The 18,737-nt window shown below is 40.5% G+C and overlaps 1 protein-coding gene across 40 annotated transcripts in view; it reads left to right on the forward strand.

Annotated features, from left to right (window-relative positions):
• Positions 1-18,737, forward strand: part of TCF7L2 (transcription factor 7 like 2) — a 205,556-nt gene that overhangs the window by 54,178 nt on the left and 132,641 nt on the right. The window contains exon 1 of one of the 40 annotated variants that reach the window (XM_081006413.1): positions 12,911-13,127. The exons of the other annotated variants lie outside the window; for them this stretch is intronic. The gene's annotated coding sequence lies outside the window, so the exon portion shown is untranslated. Of the gene's footprint in view, positions 1-12,910; positions 13,128-18,737 lie in introns of those variants that run through there. 40 annotated transcript variants of the gene reach the window in all.

An 18,737-nucleotide genomic window follows, 5' to 3' on the forward strand; every position in this document is an offset into this window, starting at 1 on the left:
GATTTAATTCTGTGAGAAATTTTACATGTTGATGGAGGCAACTTTTCACATCTCTTTTAGGTGGGAAAAGGGGATGGAATGTGATATCCTCATTAAATTCGCATCAGATCTTTTGTTCTCCTAACCTGGATTTTTCTTGTGCATTTGAAGGAATGAGGGGTATTGGGTCAGGTGTATAAATCCCTAAGACTGGGCTTTAGGAGAGAAGTGTATATTTTCAATTTGTGATCCATAGCTAGACAACAAGTATTGTTGCTGGAAATACCTGCTGGCACTTGAGAAGTTAATTCTCTTTGTGATGCTATAAAAGTTGCTCTTGCATTGATAACACCCTCTATCATATAATCTGTATGTAAAATTAAATGTGCTATAAGTGTATGCCAAATACTTTCTTTCTTTCTTTCTTTCTTTCTTTCTTTCTTTCTTTCTTTCTGCTTATAAAGTTTGCTGTCAAACTTTGTTCACCATGGATATTTGTTTATTGATGGGAGGGAATGGAAATTGAATGCAATTGTAGGGCAGTTAGGAGCCCAGACAAAATGTTGTTGGTGGCAGTGACACAAATTAGAAAGGACTTTGATACAGGGTTTTATGTTTTTAGAAATACTTCTTTCCTTTCTCTCTCTTAAAGAAATGTAAGACTGTACATGGTAATTTACTACTAGGCAAAGATTGAATAAGATGTTCATCTATTTTTGTTCTCAATTATTTCCTTTTGCTATTTTTGTCTTGATAAAATTGAAATTGTTGGTGAGGTGTTAATTTCCTCCCCCACAATCTTCATATAATCCCTGAATAGAAGCTTATTACTGGCAGGTATTTATTCTGGGCAAACATAATTTGCTTCTTACTGTATTATTATAGGAATGGAATGCAGTACAGGATTTTAATTCAGTTTTCTGCCAACTTTATTTTGGATTCTTCTGAATCGGTGGGGCCATTATCAGACCAGAGCCCCAGTATAGCAAAGGGTTTTTTTTGGTTTTTTGTTTTCGTATTTGTAAGTAGGCTATATGTGGATCACTTGTTGGATTAGGCATAAATCAGATGTGCCTGCTGATTGAGTCTGATTTAGGACATATCGACTTTACTGCGCTGTTCATGGGTTGTGAACAGCTAAGTGTTTACCCATGTTATAGGTTGTACCATGCAGGATGTGAAACCACAGGAGGGGAAGTACATGTAACCTCTGCATGGCAGGGGCTGAAATAGCAGCTGTAGTTTCTTTCCTTCCCTGACATGTGTCAACTTCCATCATTACCCCATTCTCCCACCTCCAATTCTGAGTAGGAGAAGTGCCCTTACTCTCAATTGACTTCATCTGTCCACGGTGCAGTCACATGATGCTACGTATAATGATTTTTTAAAAACCCCTGGAAGTATGGCTGGGGTGCAGGGACTCATTTGATTGAGATGCTCGCAGTCTCAGGGTTATATGATAATTATACCATGATAGGATCTCATAGTAATTGATATTGCATGCACATATACTGCCAGCTGACGCATTAATAATGTTAAATACATCTGAAAAAGGGAATAAAAAGAATAATTTAAAGAGGAACCAACAGTGAGTCTCCTAAAAGCACCTAGAGTACTGATTTTATTTGAAACACCTTTTTAAAGAGGTACGGTGGGAAAAACTAATGTGATTATCTTGAGAGACTGAGTTCCACACTGTGAGGTCCTGTTTGCTCACTGACTTAGGGCAAAATCCCAGGACAGCCGATAGTTTCTGAATATCTGCTCTTCCCACTGTTGTTTAAATGCAGTACATATTTTGGTTTTGGTTTTCTAAATGAACTTTTCAAAGAATAATCCGGGAAAGAGAAGACAGGTTGATGACTCTGAGGAAGTTCTTCTTTTTGTCGTGAGAACCTTGTGTCTTACTGTTGAATAAGCAGAAGCTACTTCCTCAACAATGGACAATCTTTTTTTTAAGGAAGGCAGTACAAATCAGACTCAGTTCATTGTTTTTCACTGATTCAGATATGTGGAATTTTCATGGCCTAACAGCTAAATTATTTGATGGTTATGTTTCTTCTAGGGCCCAACTGAGGCCCATAGAACAGAACCGCAGAACTCTCATCCTAACACCAGTGCCACTACAGCTTATTTGAACAGGACTGGGTCAAGGATTTGTTCTGCCAGTGTGCCCATGTCGCCCCAGCCTCACCCCTGCTTTGCCCCATCCCAGTAAGCCCAGTTACCAGTGCCAGTATCGAGAGGGTGGTTTTACAGCTCTGCCCCACCACGTAGACCACTAGAACCCTTGGCTTATGCTGGTGGAAATGTTTTGCAAATTCTTTGTGCAGCTGATTGGGCAAGCTGGTTTTAAATAAATCACACTTGCCAGTTGACTGGCTGCAGTAAAAGCTTTCAGTATATTTCTTGTCCCTCAAGAATGCATGTTCCTGCCTAGAAACACTGCAAACAAACCTACAATATTATTTATTAAAAATTTGTATTAAAAATTCCTAATCCACCTGCTCATACATAAGTGTGAGTCAACTGAGAGACACAAACCAACTTTTTCTTCGTTTTACAAATCCTCCTCACTTCATAACGTTAAAAGTATATTTGCTTGCCCCTGGTGAGTGGCAGTTTACAAACTTGGTGTGTAGGAATGTGAAACTTTCCATATTCAAAATTAGAAACACCTTCACTTCCAATATAACATCCAGGATTGTCAGAAATCCCATTCCTGCTGTGGTGTAGGTCATGCTAACCTTACTATCCAAGATTACCTGTATGGGATTTAGGCTCTGACTTGATTTAGCTTACTCAAACTTTCTCATGTGGTTGGTATAATTTATTGCGGTTTTAATTTAAAGAAAGTACATTGTTGCAAAGGTATTGCACATAAGTACAACAGGCTTTGCCCAACGAATATGAGCTAAGATTACATGGCCATTCCTAGTCAAAGTCTTGTTTGGCTTCACATACGCCCTCTCCAAAATATTAGGCATAGTTGCATCTGTGCACTGCATACAGAGTGTGCTTTAATTAAGCAGAAGATGTTGATGGAACCCATTTGGTTTTTGTGTTTGAGCTTTGCCAAAATGTCACTGCCTTTTCAATGGTATAAGCTGACACCTACACAATAGCAAGCTATAGAGTAATTGGAGTGAACTATACTACGACTTATTACTACCAAAGTCTCAACAGATTTTTGCTCTTATTTCCCGGGGATGGCTCTAGCTTCCAGTAGCTGCTCAGTGCTCACTATGTTTTTGTTCACTATATTTTTGTTACCTTGCTTTACTTGTGTCCTCCTGTCCCAGACCTTCTGCTCCCTATGATATATTTGAAATGATTTTATATATGTCCTATCAATGGCTGAAGCATGAGTGATCAGGATAAGAGAGAGAGGGCCTTCTCCGTTGTTGCACCCTGATTATGGAATATCTCACCCTATGTAACCTGTGACTTTTAAAAAAACACAACACAACTGGTTAAAATTTCCCAGTTCTGGCAAGCATTTGTCTCACTTAGCTGATGATGATGGTGATTGGTGGGAGGCCCTCACATTGGAAATGTTTTTCAGTGCTTCCATTTTTATGTTGTTGCTTTTATTTCTTTTATGGACTTGTTTTGTTTTAAATTGTTGCAAAGGATGCAAATGTATTGGAAGGGCAAGGTATAACATTTCAACACACACACACACAGACACAAAATTTGGATTCTGTTAGCTGGAAAGATTCTTCAGGAAACTTTGGATAGAAGACTCTATAAAGCTGTCTGAGCTGCAGCGTATCTAGATTGTGAGCTCTTTAAAATGGGGAGGTAAGCTGTGTTTTGGTTTCTCTACCCCTGGCACACTGAAATCCTGATTTAAATTGTGTCCTCTCAGTGGTGAAGGAATAAATAATTTAATACTGTGAGGTGAAGCAGTACATGAAAATTGTAAGTGGATAAGTTGTCAAATTGAACACACAATTAGAAATGCAGTTGATGTCATAACTTCTTCTTTTTTAAAAAAAAACCCTGCTCTGTTCTGTGTGGATTTTCAAAAAAATAAATAGGAGCTTTATTCTGTCAAATCCTCACATTGGTGCCCTGCTTGGACACTTTTCCTTTGCTGGTTTTTCTTTCTTTCCTTCCCCCCACCTCTCTTCCCCCTCCCTTGTGCGCTCTCTCTCGCTCTCTCTCTCTTTTTTGGCCAGGATTTTAACATATATCACAGGCTGGTAGGCTAAGAGCCTGGGACTTCCCCTCACCACACTTGGAGCCTTTGATCTTTTGCTTTGGAGGTAACATCAAAAGGATGGCTGAGAAAGACAGCCAGGCTGTGAAGTTCAACATTCAAGTTAATAGCTTGACTGAAGGTTGTGCTGCATTGCTGGAGCTGGAGTAAACATGGGCAATTCAGCAACATTTCCCTGGAAACTGACCCAAATGTTGTGTATTAAAAAAAAGGAGAGAGCTTAATTTGCATTAGGATGAATGACAGCTTTTTTCCTCTTTTTTAAAAATGAAACTTCTACAGTCATGAGCACTATGCAATAAAGAACTCAAATGATTCGTGTGGTATTGCAGGCATGGCATTTAGTGATCATAGCAACCTGCCTTGTCTAGATACTGCGCTTCACAACCAGGCCCTCCTATTTACATGGATTGGTTGTCAGTTTTGATATTTTCCCTGCCTCATCAATATGATCACAGTAGTGGAAAGTAGTCAGATGCAGAATGTACAAGCCAAAAGACTTTCTGCGTGAATCCAGGCTGCATCTTGACCAAACACTATAAAATAATATGCACAGGATCTAGCCTCACTTTCAGAATTCTAAAAATTCCCTTCATTTTTATTTTAAAAAGTGTGTTTCTAGACCTCATGTATATGAACAAGGGGGACAAAGAAGGAAAAATATTGGAGGATGTGACTAAAGACTGAGAAGCCAATAGGAGAATCTCCAAGGGGATTCCAATGTTAGGCAGTCTTTCTGCCTTCTGCTTTTATACTGCTGCCAAGTATCTCATTGTCTTTCCTCTTTAAGTGACATAATGCCATTGGGATAGACAATGGGTGGGGTTTTTTGGTAGACCAAATACAGAAACATGGAAGCGTTTGTAGCTCAGTGGTAAAGCACATACTTTGTATTTAGAAGGTTCCAGAAAAATGGATCAGGCAGCAGGTGATGTGAAAGGCCTCTTCCAATCCAAGTAGACAACAGTGGACTAGAAGCCCAAATCTAACAGAATGCACACTGTTAATCATCTGTTTCAATAAAGAATAAGATTTTGGGAATTTGCCCTGTATAATAGATATCACCACCACCACCACCACTTATCTACGTTGTTTCGTTGTTGTTTTGTTGTTGTTGTTGTTGTTGTTGTTGTTGTTGTTGTTGTTACTATTTACAGCAAACTCACACAATGTATGCATTTGCACTTGGCTTGTCTGTGAGCTGTTTCTGGATTTGCACACAGTGGAAAGCTATGGTTAACAGCTGAATTCTGGATTGTTCAGCCACTCGCTTACTGGGTAGAGGAAGGAAGAGAACCAGGCCAGAGTGCGGAGGGAACATTTTCGCCACTGTGCACGACGGATTGCCTTGCGTTGGCTTGAGCCACCACGCATCATCTCAGGAAGATGGTTCAGTAGATTAGCTGCTATTGGATCATTGCATATTCTTTAGTAAAGCCTGACACAACATTTGTGTGAGTTGTAAGCTTCTTATGTGCAGGACAGCGGATTACACTGCCAGGACCTTGCATTCAAAGGTCTTTTAAGTCGAAAGGTCCCTAAGGTGACTGCCTTTGCCACACATGCAAATGTTTGAGTGAAGTAGCCTTATTCAAATAGTGTGTGATGCAGTAATATTGTGTGTGTGTGTGTGTGTGTGTGTGTGTGTGATATGCATGTTCATAGACACAGTGCGAACTAGAGGCTGTTATATTTTTCTGTTGCACAGCTAGAGACTAGAATAGAGTTTTCTATTTGAGGTGTTAGTATCTATTATGAAATGAGGCAGAGTAATCAAATTATCTTAGTTTGCAGCTACACATATGCAAGTTATTTTATCTTCTAAAGGATAGGTGGATAATAAGTCCTCTCTGTATTTCTCCTAACCAATTGTACCCCCTGCTTGAACCTTGAAAACTTACTGTGGACTCTCATAAAATATAAGATTATAACATGTTATAAGATTGGAGCCTTTGCTTTACTGGCTGTTCAGTAAATACATTGGTGTCTCTTGGATATGCCCTGAGGCGCTGAAACCTGAGGCCTGCCCACATCTTGAGTTCTACTTTCCTGCTTGCAAAGTGCCTCTGGCTAGTGGAGCTGTCGATTTCTCCCACCCCCTTCCCTTCCCTCCTAATAAAAAGATTTTTTTGTTGCTTAAATGAAAAAAAAAAGGTTGAACAGCTGTAATGAAATTCAACAGTTTCTCCAGTTTCAAATCGTGTTAAAGCTTGACATTTTTCATTGACAAAAGGTTTTAAACCTTGGATATTTGATTTAATGTGTGTGTCTATTTTAAGTGTGACACACACACACACACACACACACACACAGCTCATGCACAAAGTATCCAAATTCAAGAGGCACAAATATGGATGCAGAGAGCAGGAGCTTCCAGATGTGCATATCTCCTGCTGTTTGCTATAAGATGCAAATTGACAGAGAACGATATGGTTGGACAATGTTCTCGAAACTACCAACCTGAATTTGACGAAACTGCGGGAGGCAGGAGTGCCTAGCGTGCTCTGGTCCATGGGGTCATGAAGAGTTGGACACAACTAAACCACAATAACAAATTGATTGGCCAACACATATATCCTCTTTACTTTGTGATTCAGGAAGATTTCTACTGTTGCTATCAAGTAAGCCCAGAAGAGTAAAGTCATGAAATGCAGATTTTAATAGGTCACCCCTTTTCTCCTTTGCACAGTTAAAGGAAAAGATAGTCAAATGCCCACAGGTGTAGGAGAGTTGGTAGATGTATAGGTGAGTGATGAAGCAGGGGAATAAATTTACTTCTAGCACTTACTGCAGTAGATTTACCTAGTGGCAACTGGAAATGGATTGTTGCTAAATTGTAATAGTATTTGATGAGGAGTGAAGAAGAAACAGTAAAGAAGTGGGGAGGAGTCTATCAAATGGCAATTACAGATTTTTTAAAAGGCAAGGGTAGCTTAGAGAAGACAGTTTGTGGGACTTTGTTATTATACTTCCGCATATAGGAAGTAGAATGATGGAAAGCACAAAGACTGGAAAGGGCAACAAAAATATAACAGGCTTGTAGTAGGTGAATCTCTGAGAGTTTTAGAAGGTGTCGTAAGGTGAGAAGAAGGTTGTTGTGAAACTGAAGGATGTAGAGCTTTTAAAATAATGACTAGTGCTCTGGAAGCGTAGCAGGGATTTCAAAAGATGGCCACCATAAGCCTAACTCAGGCGTTACTTGTATATATGGTGTTATTATGATTATTTTTGAACACACGAAAGCTCTTGGATCAGGCCAGTGGTCCATCTAGGCCAGCATCCTGTGGCCAGCCTCTGTGTGGTTAGAGCCTCTGCTACCCTTTCTCTTCAGAGAGCTGCAGGCCATGGTTGTTTGAGGGAAGAGACAAAATGTTGCTAAAAGTTCAGTCCCCACAGTCGTGCCCTACAAGTGAGTGATATGCCTCAGTAGGGCTGCAGTTATCAAGGGAGGAGAGAGGTTTTGTGAATTTTCTAAAGAGAAGCCACAGATGCAGGAATGGTTAGTTAAGAAAATGGTTCAGTATCATACGAAAGAACAAGGCATATTCTAGGGATTTAACTCGCAGAGATGAAATACCAAATCTTGGAGTTGTTGGACAGAAAGAATGGTATGGCTTGGGTGGGAGGGAAAAGGAAGAAGAAAAGTGTTCATACATGTGTGGCTCAGATATGTAGGGAGATGGTATAAGCCCAACCATAGCAGAGAAATGTGGGCTGTAGGTACATGAGGATTATAGTTTTGTATGGTTTTGCTGAATCGTAGCTACTTAGAATGTTATACAATGCTGGCTAAAGAATGACCTATGTATCGAAGGCACCTCACTTTGAATCACTACCATGCTACCAACTCACTAGCTTGACTTAGGCCCGCTTCTGTTTTCATCTCAGCCTCAGTTTGCCATTGCAACATGGAGGTGGTAATCCTGATTTACTTTACTCTGCAAGAATTACAATGAGTTAATGTCTGAGAAATGTATAGGATACTCTTAAGGCTCAGTACTATTTCTATTACCCAATAGATGTAGGTCTTAATAGGACTTACAGTGGGATTACACTGTAAAAGCCATGCCATTATTTTTGCTAACATTTTACTCATTATTTGAGCTTTACCTATATTTTGTGTTTTCTAACATCGCAACTAGAAGTACAGTCATACCTTGGTTCTTGAACGCCTTGGTACTCGCACGTTTTGGCTCCCAAATGCCACAAACATGGAAGTAAGTGTTCCGGTTTGCGAACATTTTTGCAACGCAGCTTCCGACTGGCTGCAGGAAGCTGTGGTTTTCGAACCGTTTCGGGAGTTGAACGGATTGAGTTCAAGAACCAAGGAACGACTGTACTATCTATCATCATGTTTTGATATAAGTGGCATGATGATTGAGACAGACTCTAGATGGGCTGTGGCTCTTTGCTTGTCTTGATGAGATGAGGTGTCTATTTGGGATATGAGCAGCCTTTGAACAGTAATGCATTTATTGGCATTGTGCATTCTTTTTAGCGGTTCTGCTGAGAAGTATTTTGGCCACTGTTAATGCTCTTTAACCAAATGATTGACAGTGTGCAAGTATCTACAAAATTTACTATCTCACTTTGGAGTGCTGTTTATTTTGTTTCACATGTATGCTCTCTACTGGTTTGTTGCTGCCGACTGCATAGCTGACTGTACTGCAAATATAGCTGAATCCTTCTTGTTTTAACCTTTATGTGGTGGAGTTATTTTAAGCAAAGCTGCTTTAAAAATAAACAGGTATATTCCTATTTTATTTGTGTGTGTGCGTGCCTGTTTGCACTTGTGCACTTGCATAACGACAAAATGTGAACAGTGGCCTGTCATATTTCCTATTCCTGAAAACCACACTCCTTTAAATAAAAATCAATATCAAAAGTAACCTTGTGGGTGACGCCTGTTATTTACAGCTGATCTATGTTTGGAACAAGTGTATCCTTTCAGGTTATTTAAAGGTTTTAAAAGTCCACGGGCCCCTTATATTCCCTCTTTGCTGTAGCCTAAGGGCTGAGAATGTTTGGCCCATAGTTGAATATTGTGGGTTAGTGGAGTGGGTGGGAGTGGCTTAGTGGTTGAGATGCCTGTGGTGCTGTTTTGTCTACTGGGGGGAAATGTGGTCAGAGGTTCTCAGTCAGTGTGCTGGGCATTCTTCAGCCTGGAAATGAGAGAGGAGGCATTCACATTGCTTCCTACCTCTCCTTGTCCCCCCCCACACCCTGCAAGAATCCCTCTCATCCACTACCACAAATATTTGGCACAGGGAACAAATGTCAGCAGGAAGTGAAACACGAAGGAGGCCAAATTATGTCCTTTAACGCTCCACCTTCTGTGTTTTGCTTATTACATCTTCTTGGGAGGAGGCTTAAGTGCGTTTTAAGCCTGGAAAGCGCCGCTCATTAATATTAAAATGTTCGTGTTTACTGCTTATTTATTGGCCTCTTGTCTTGCGTAATATTTTGATTTCGATAAAATGAAAACAAATCAATACAAGCCTCATTAATCATTAATGTTTTACATGGTGAAGCTGCTTTGCCGGTTTAGATCACTGTATGCATTAAACTCATTCCTGCATGTTCCGTTCCCGGAAGTTCAAAAAGACTGTTATTACTGGTGTGATTTTTTTTTTTTTTTTTGCACCAAACGCCAGTAACGGTTTCCACTAATCTTTTTTATATATTTTAAAAAACTGTTGGCCACCTTTTCAACAAAACAACAGTTATATCGGCTAAACTGGCGTTAGGGATTTAAACCAAAGTACCTCAGCCAAGGGACATGGGTGGCGCTGTGGGTTAAACCACAGAGCCTAGGCCTTGCCAATCAGAAGGTCGGTGGTTCGAATCCCCATGACGGGGTGAGCTCCCGTTGCTCAGTCCCTGCTCCTGCCAACCTAGCAGTTCGAAAACACGTCAAAGTGCAAATAGATAAATAGATACTGCTCCGGCAGGAAGGTAAACAGCATTTCCGTGCGCTGCTTTGGTTTGCCAGAAGCGGCTTTGTCATGCTGGCCACGTGACCCGGAAGCTGTATGCCGGCTCCTTTGGCCAATAAAGCGAGATAAGCGCCGCAACCCCAGAGTCGGTCACGACTGGACCTAATGGTCAGAGGTCCCTTTACCTTTACTTTACCTCAGCCAAACCAAGCCCAAGATCTGCTACATCCTATATCACTCAGCCTGGAAGATGTGGCCTCACTCTTGCACTCTTAATTTACATCCAATAGTTTCAGTGAGTTTGCTCTAACTTAGTTGGAGTCAACCCTCTGTCAAGAACAAGCAGTATGCCAATATAAAAATTCTTTCTGATTTTTAGAATTCCGATAGAAATTCACTTAGGTAGAGGAAGAAAAGCAACAACTTTAACCAGTTCCTATACAAAAAGAGGTTCCTCCTTTCCTGCCTGTTGCTCAAACTGTATTAAAAAGTGTGTTGATTGAAATGCTGAGCTTTTGAGGGGATAGCCTATATTTCTCCAGCAAACCCAAAGGGTTTGTTTCCCCAAACATCATTTCCACAATTCTTTTAATCCCCCCACCCCGGGGTTCACTTTGAGTGGTTTGTTCCTTCACATCTGAACATTTCGTGAAATAATTTGGGCTGGTGTTGGCTGGTCGGGAGGCTTTGGGCCTGCGCTGAGTGACTTGGATTAGACATTTGTAGTGTCCTATCAAATCACAAGTGTGTGGAGATAGTTAACCATTGTGCGAGGATTTCAGCCTTGCATCTTTTACTTTTCTAATGGACAATTGAGACATTCAAGCTTATGGGTTGAAAGGAAAATGGGTGCAAGTGGTTTTGCTGGCCTCCCAGGCTAATGCTGTAGAAGAAGCAAATAGAGAAAAGGATTATTGATAGGGGAAACAACTGGTCTTGAATCCTGGGAGGGAATGTTTATTTCTCTGCTCTCTAGGAGGGATTTGGAAAGAGCTGTAATCCTGGGTTAGGAGTAATTTGTTACAGCAAGATGATACTTGAGTGGCAGGAGGTTTCTGGCTGAGGCAGCAAGATTTTTTTATATTTTTTTTTATTGTTCAGGGGAGTAGCTGGTCTCTTCCGAAGGTCAGCCTGACATAAATCCCCCACCCTGAAAATTTTGTTTCACAACTGACAAAATTAACCAAGAGGACAGTTGACCTTTTTGCATCATCCTAGGGCATCTGTGCACACACATCCTCCCTCTTTCCTCCCTTCCCCCCAAAAAAGGTTTCAACGAAAAGAATGTGCAGAAGAATGAGAGCACAGTGAAAAGTTTAAGTTTTCTGCTGGGACTTTAAAAGCATTCCCACCTTCTCCTGTGAGACCAGAATGTTTCTGTTTTTAATATTAGCTCAGCAACTTCCACTCTTTTTTTTCTGTTTTACTGAGATGACATTTTCGGTATTAAAGCATCCTGCTTGTTTTTCTATTTCCCCACTGACCCTAGGGAAGAGAGAATTTTGCAAGTCTCTGGGTTGTTGGTTTTGGGGTTTTTTTTGGTGAGAGAGAGAGAGAGAGAGAGAGAGAGGCAGTAATCTTTGGAGCCAAATGTTTTGAAGTAACCCCTTGTTACAGTGAAGGCCCATTCACAGGAAAAGCCACAAAGGACGTGACAGAAAATTCAGTTTGAAATTTTATGGGTTTACTTAAGAGCATATTTAGCAATTCATTCCTTTTTTTGTCATGTTCAACATTAGGAGAAAACTGGATTACTCATGTTTAAAATGACCCCTGTAGTCATCGTAGTAGTATGCTAGAGGTAGTAGTACTTGGAAGTTAAGAAAAGAAAATGAATTAAGCATAAAAGTACATCTATCATTAAGTAGACTAGTGTTAGTGATAGCAAAATTGATATGGGGAAAATAATAGTCCAAGGAATTGTAATTAAAAACATGGAGGCTGACACTGTAGTGGGCATTTTTAAGAGTGACTAAGTGGATGAGAGGAGTTGCTTTATGTCTTTTAAAGCACCTGAAGATGTCCCCCAAACCAGTTTTACTCCAGCTGGGCTCCAAAACTGTCATTAAGCATAGATACAGGAAAAAAATTATGTGAGGAATCAAAGGCAAATCTGGGGGAGTGCAGCTGGTGAGCTTGCACCCAGTGCAGAGCTTCTGGGGTGCTGCAGGGGGCGCCACATCTATGTCATCTAGTGGAAGGCAAGAGGCAGGGCGCACATGCCAGATTTTAGCATTGCACAGGATGCTGCTGAAATTTGAGATGCCCAGGTCCACGACTAGTGAGATTAATGCAAGGAGAAACAGGGAAGATGGGAAAATTAATAAACCATTTTTCTCTCCACCAATTCTCCACCACAGGCACTACTCCACCACCATCATATTCATGTTATCTCCATAAAAGTGAGTTGGAACATGAGTATGTCAAGTTAACAGCATTATTGTTAGCTTCCATATTTGTGGTTTACACGGGGAGGGAGGAGCAGAACTGTACCCTCCAGCCCCTTCCTGACATTTTCATGGGTGCTGCAGACCATCAGAAAGGAAATTTCATGTATGTACACCCATAAGCGTACCCCTGTAGTCAGGAACCTTCCATGTTCTAGATTCCTGATCAGCTAGAGGGTATGTGTGCATATAACTTTATGTATGTAGGCTTTGTTTCCCAGTGCTTTAGTAAGCACTTGGAGATTGTGAGGTCATAGACATGCTGCTATAAGGGGAAGATGTGCACCCAGTGATGAATAGCACATGCATGCAGAGATGCCAGTGAATAATCCTAATGTGTAGCTCTTCCTTGAGAGTGGCACCACATAGTCATTTCTTATTTAAAAGTGGCTTAGAAAATATGGCTTCGTTGGGACCATTCTCCTTACATATTGGGTTATTTGCTGACTGTGAAATCTGAGTGTTGAGCTCTCTCAGAAATTGTTATTTTGTTGTTGTCGTTGTCAGGCAGGCCACCTTGAATAAAATATTGGGGCGCAGGTAAGTCCCGCTTGCATAATCAATCACAAAACATGGTGCTTGAACACCATTTGAATGGCAATGCCAGTCTACTGGAGGGGGGCCCTCAATTATTTTATTGGGGGCAGGGGCGAAGGGACCTCAGTCGCAAGGAGTTTTAGTGTTAAAGGCACATTACTATTTGAAGCTGGATCTCATTCGGTTGGAGCCAAAGCTGTTTTTCTTGCCCTTTCCCTCCTGATAATAGTTCCCTGAACTCCTGAAAATGTATTCTAGAGGATCAGGAAGCCTTTGGAGTGAAGTAGGAGGCTACTATGGAAATGGGAGGTAGCAGAAGCTGCTTGCTTCGTCAGGTGTAACTTCAAATCATTCTTCAAGGGCAGCACCATGTACAAAGAACTACAGTAGCTGATCCATGAGTTTACCAGAAGTGTTAATGATGGTTGATAGAGTGACATAGTCCAGAAAAAGTCATAGCAAGTGAACCTGCTAAGCACAATAAAAGACACTTTTCATAGAATATTTATAGTATTAGAGCAGGAACAAGTGGGCTGTTCAACCTGGCATCTAAATTGTTGTTTCAGAATGCGCTATCTGCTATTGTATGATTTTTTTGGTTCCGCTTCCAGTTATGAACCTATCTGTTGACCACATTTTTGTGAATGAAGCTGACATTCTAAACTTTAAAAAATAAATGCATTGCATTCACTTGGAAAATCTTGGTTGTATTTAAGGATTATGACAGAAAAACACGTCTAGATCTGTCGGTAGTGGATTGGTAATCTACCAGTGGGTTACAGTAGCTTTCCAAGTGGATGATTTAGCTGTACATTCAGTACACGTTGTGGAGAATGCAGTGCAAATCATTGAAAGGAGATTGATTTCTGGGTTAGGTGGTGAGATAGATTAGTGGCAATGAACAAATTCTGTGTTGGTGGATCTCTATAATATAGTGTTGGGAGCCTCTGAATAAGCTTAGCAACTGCTCTATATTTCCATTGTCATCTCTGTTCCATAGGATTAATATAGTGATGACTGCAGATTATTGGGTGGAATAGACATTTCATTAATCTGTGTTCAGTGTGTTTGTGTTTTTCCTTGGTATTGTCTTGTTCCCCCAAGACTGGGCCTATCTGTGGGAAAACTTTCCAATGGCAAATATTATCTTCTAGAACTAGATTCTTCCATCTATTGAACTAAGTGAGTTCTTAGTATATTATGTCAAGAAAATACCTCTTAACATCAAAAACAAAAGGAGTAAGGACATAAGGAAAGTGGTGCTATAAATATCTTAGGTCTTGGTTTTTCTGATACTGTATCATAATTTTCCTGACAGTCATGAGGTAGAGCATATTGGCAGGATTTTGAGTTTGCAACTTTGTTTATTTGTAAATTTATTTTATTTTATTTTCTTCTTTCCACAATAAGTAATAATTCCACAAATAACATCAAAAACAAGTCCCCCCCCCCCTTTCCCCATATATACATTTATCCTTTCAACACTATATCTTGTGAGATTCTTAAAATCTTGCATCATCCCTCCATTTCCACTTCCGGTTCCTTATATATACCAAATTCTATTGCATTTCCAAATTCTACGCTTAGCCCATTATTATATCCTTAATTATCCAAATTTCTGATAATTGCAAGCATTTAGTTGACTAAACTAAATTTGCAACTTTGAACAGGTCTTCGTGTTTTCCCAAGTCTGCTGTTCCTAGTCTCCCTGAACAGGATTTTGCTCCACTTAGCTGCATTGCCATTACCAGATATTTTCTCTAGAAGTGCTTTAGCTTTCTGCCTTGGGCTGTGCCTCATTTCAAATGTCAGTGTAGCAATAAGATGGTTGATAACATCTGCTTTCTTGCAGGACCCAAGATACATTTCCTCCTCCCTCTCCACTTTTTAAAAAGCCCTATCCTTTGCCATTTGAGGTGTTTGCTTTCCCCCTTGTGATGACAATTTAACAGCCTTTCAAGAGTGTGTTGTGTTTCTCCTCACCCACCCCCTGTGCGCGGATTCTAGCCAGCCACACATTATAATATTTTGCACAGACAGTAGGAGCCTTAAAAGATTTGGAGTTCTCTCTTCCTCTCTCTCAAAAACAGAAGAATCAGTATTGAACTTCTGGCCAGTATATCTATATTAATATTTCAGCTTTAAAATGGGACATCAGAACCTATATACATTTCCCCCCTGTTTTTAATATTATACCAGTTTGTTGGAACATAATATTTCCTGTCAAATAGAAGTAAGGCTGGAAAAGACAAGAAATTACAGAATTTTTATAGAACAGAGTATTTGGATTCTCTCTTTACTGTATGATATAGACACAAAGTTGGGATCCTGTGAAGGAAATATCTCGCCCCCTCCTCCCTTCACCTTCTCCTTTTGCAGACACTTGCAAGTTGGAGGGACTCCTGGCTCACATTTGTATTTGAGTCTGAAAGAATAGCATTTCCTGCTGCTTCATGTAGGAGGAAGGAAAGGATTTACCACTCTCTAGTAATGGGACAACCCCCCAAAAAAACTCTAAAAAACAAACAAAACACTATCAAAGAGAGAGAGAGAGAGAGAGAGAGAGAGAGAGAGAGAGACCCCTCTGATTAGTTGCATAATTCTGCAATAGTAAACCCGAGAAGGCAATTACACTTTCTCCTTCTAATATATGCTGTGTAAGTGCTGTGATGTAACCCTTCCTCTGCCAAAAGAACCATCCCTTCTTTAGTTTCCAAACTAATACCTTAAAGCATTGTGTGTGGATGGTGGGGCAATTACTTGGCAGTTCATTCCATTGTGCAAGAGTTGCTGTGGGCTGGATCGCTGCTACATAATTCCATAGCAGTGCTTTCTCTTTCTCACTCTCTCACCATCTGGATTGCGTTAGCTCACTCGGCAGTAGGACTGAGTCTCATTTCCTCCAACCAGTAATGTTATATAGGCAGTGATCCTGCCCTGCCCTAACATAATTGAAAATTATGTGTATTGTAGACTCGCAGCGCTGAAATGTAGACTCGTAAAAATCTGGGGCTCAGGTAGCCTGTGGAGATTGGATTTGGCACACAATGAAGCTTTTATGTAAAATAAGAATTATAAGCCACCACATTAATATTGTATTATGGCCATGACAATTCCTGGGCTGAGAGACTTTGAGGCAAGCTTGAAGCTGTTGAACGAAACAAACGTTTTATTCTTTTATCAATAGAGCTGGATCTTTTTATTAGGGATGAGCTAAAACCAGGGGATAGGGATTGAGGGATTCACAAATTTATTCGCTCATAAAATGCACCCCCTTTTACCAAGATTTTGGCTGGCTCTCTCTCTCTCTCTCTCTCTCTCTCTCTCTCTCTCTCTCTCTCTGCAGGTGGTAGGTATACTGCAAAGAAAAGGTGGTCCTTCTCACATATTCAGGTGACTACTGGCCCCTGTTCCTGTCATTCAGGCAGTGGTGGTGATACAATTCCGTTGAAAGTGTGTTTGAAGTCCCTGTTGGCTGCAGCTTTGACACCATTTTTGAGCACGTTCAGTATAGCCCCCTTCTTACAAGCAGTAGATAGTTTCACATAACCAATCAGATTTAGCTGTGTGGTTACTCCACTGAGGGCTCAGCTAACACAGAGTGAGAGCAGAGCCTTTCCTCTGAACTGGGTTTGTTGTTAGCTGAAACCTATTGACTATACAGGTGTTATTTGGAAGAAAATAGGCTGCAAAGCAGGTACAACAGTTTCTGGTGATGGGAATACAAGCAGCAGTGAAGTGGTATGTAAAAAGGTGAGCTTCAGTGGGTCTTTTGGGCCTGTGAGAGTGTCTTTACAAAAAAAGGCGTTCTGGAGAATATTGCTGGAGAATCATTTTAGCAAGCAGCATAGTTTTTTAAAATTTTGATGAAGACAGCTTTTTCAAGTCTTCTTTTTGTTTGTGTTCCATAGTAACCTTCACTTGGAGGTTACTTCATTGATTGCTGTACAGTACTCCAGTCTTTGATTGAGTTTGTTTACCCCATGGTTTATGTATCAGCATAATATCTGTTGCTAGTAATACCATCCTTATTGCTAATAACACGCATTGCTTTTTTAAGGCATAGTTCTAAATAATTTGAGATCATACCTTTTAATGTCAGAATAGTATTGGTAGAGATTTTCACACTTTGAGACTTTCAGGTTTTCCTCTTAAACAGAAACGTTCTTCAGGTCCTTAAGCTTTTAAAGATAAGTTTGGAAGTGTGTAACCAATGCTTGGTGAAATCTCAGTAGCAAATTTTCCAGTGATTTGAGATGTGGGCTTCAGTTTGCTACATAGATAATGAGCAAATGAGTAGCTCAGAATAAATCTAACAGAAGAAGCTAAAATCTTTTCCAAATTTGATAAAAAAAATAAAAATTTAATCTGGTTTGAGTCTTGTAGCAGAATCTGAATTATCATTTGGTACAGTGATTTGACCCCCCCGGCACAGTCCCCCTACTGACATCTCCCTACCAGCACACTCTCTCTACTTGTTTCCAAAGACTGACTGCAAAAGAAGAAAAATGGCACCTTTTAGAAAGGTTTTTTAAATTGGTATTTAATATTTGGGAGGGAGCGGGGGAATCCTAGCAAAAAAAGACAGCAGTTAAAATGTATAAGGAAGAGTGTGAGATCCCTTTTGGTTGCTGCAATTATGTTTAGAATCTGATATGATTAGATAGTCTCCAAACTGCAAGTGAGGGAACTGGGCCTCTATTTTTGATAATAGTTTTTGGCTACGACTCCCAATAAATATATATTGCATTGAGCAGCATTGCTAAATTACAGTGGTACCTCTGGTTATGTACTTAATTCATTCTGGAGGTCCATTCTTAACCTGAAACTGTTCTTAACCTGAAGCACCACTTTAGCTAGTGGGGCCTCCCGCTGCTGCCGTGCCACCGCCACACGATTTCTGTTCTCATCCTGAAGCAAAGTTCTTAACCTGAGGTACTATTTCTGGGTTAGCAGAGTCTGTAACCTGAAGCGTATGTAACCCGAGGTACCACTGTATTTGTTATTAAACAAAAGGTTAGCCTCTGTGTAGTAACAAAATGTTTTGCACTCCTTAAACCAGCATTAAACCTGATGCTTGTGGTAACCTAAGCAAGGATTTTAACAGTCATTCTCGTCAGAGCTTAAACACATGATCATCAGTTATTCATTATGCATTAGTTGCTGGGCTATACCACTTCACTCTGCAGTGACTGCTGCCAATAGGAAGGAAGGCCCGCATATGAAAATCTAGCAACTGGAGAACGAGTCCAGACTATCATTATCCTGCTAGTGCTAAGTATTTATGTGTGAGGTGGTTCTCTCTCTCCCCCCCGACCCCCGTTCTCACAGTAAAGGTCAGTTGTAAAGCTTCACTGGAGCTTGTGCTGAAAAGTGACTAGGTAAATTCAGCACATTCTTTCTCAGCAGGACCTGCTTCCTGTGTATCCCGAATCCTATCTAGTGACCTCTGTAACGAGAATAAGCCTTGGCTGCTATTGTTGGAGGGAGTGAGCTGTACCCTATTCCTGCTTGTGCATCGTGAACAGGATTGTTTACGGAGTCTCAGTTTCATGGGCAATCTAGTGACTTATGCAAAGTGGTTGCTTGTACGTCATGGGGACACATGTTCTC

The sequence above is a fragment of the Podarcis pityusensis genome (genome assembly GCF_964106645.2).
Source record: "Podarcis pityusensis genome assembly, chromosome: 5".
NCBI lineage: Eukaryota > Metazoa > Chordata > Lepidosauria > Squamata > Lacertidae > Podarcis > Podarcis pityusensis.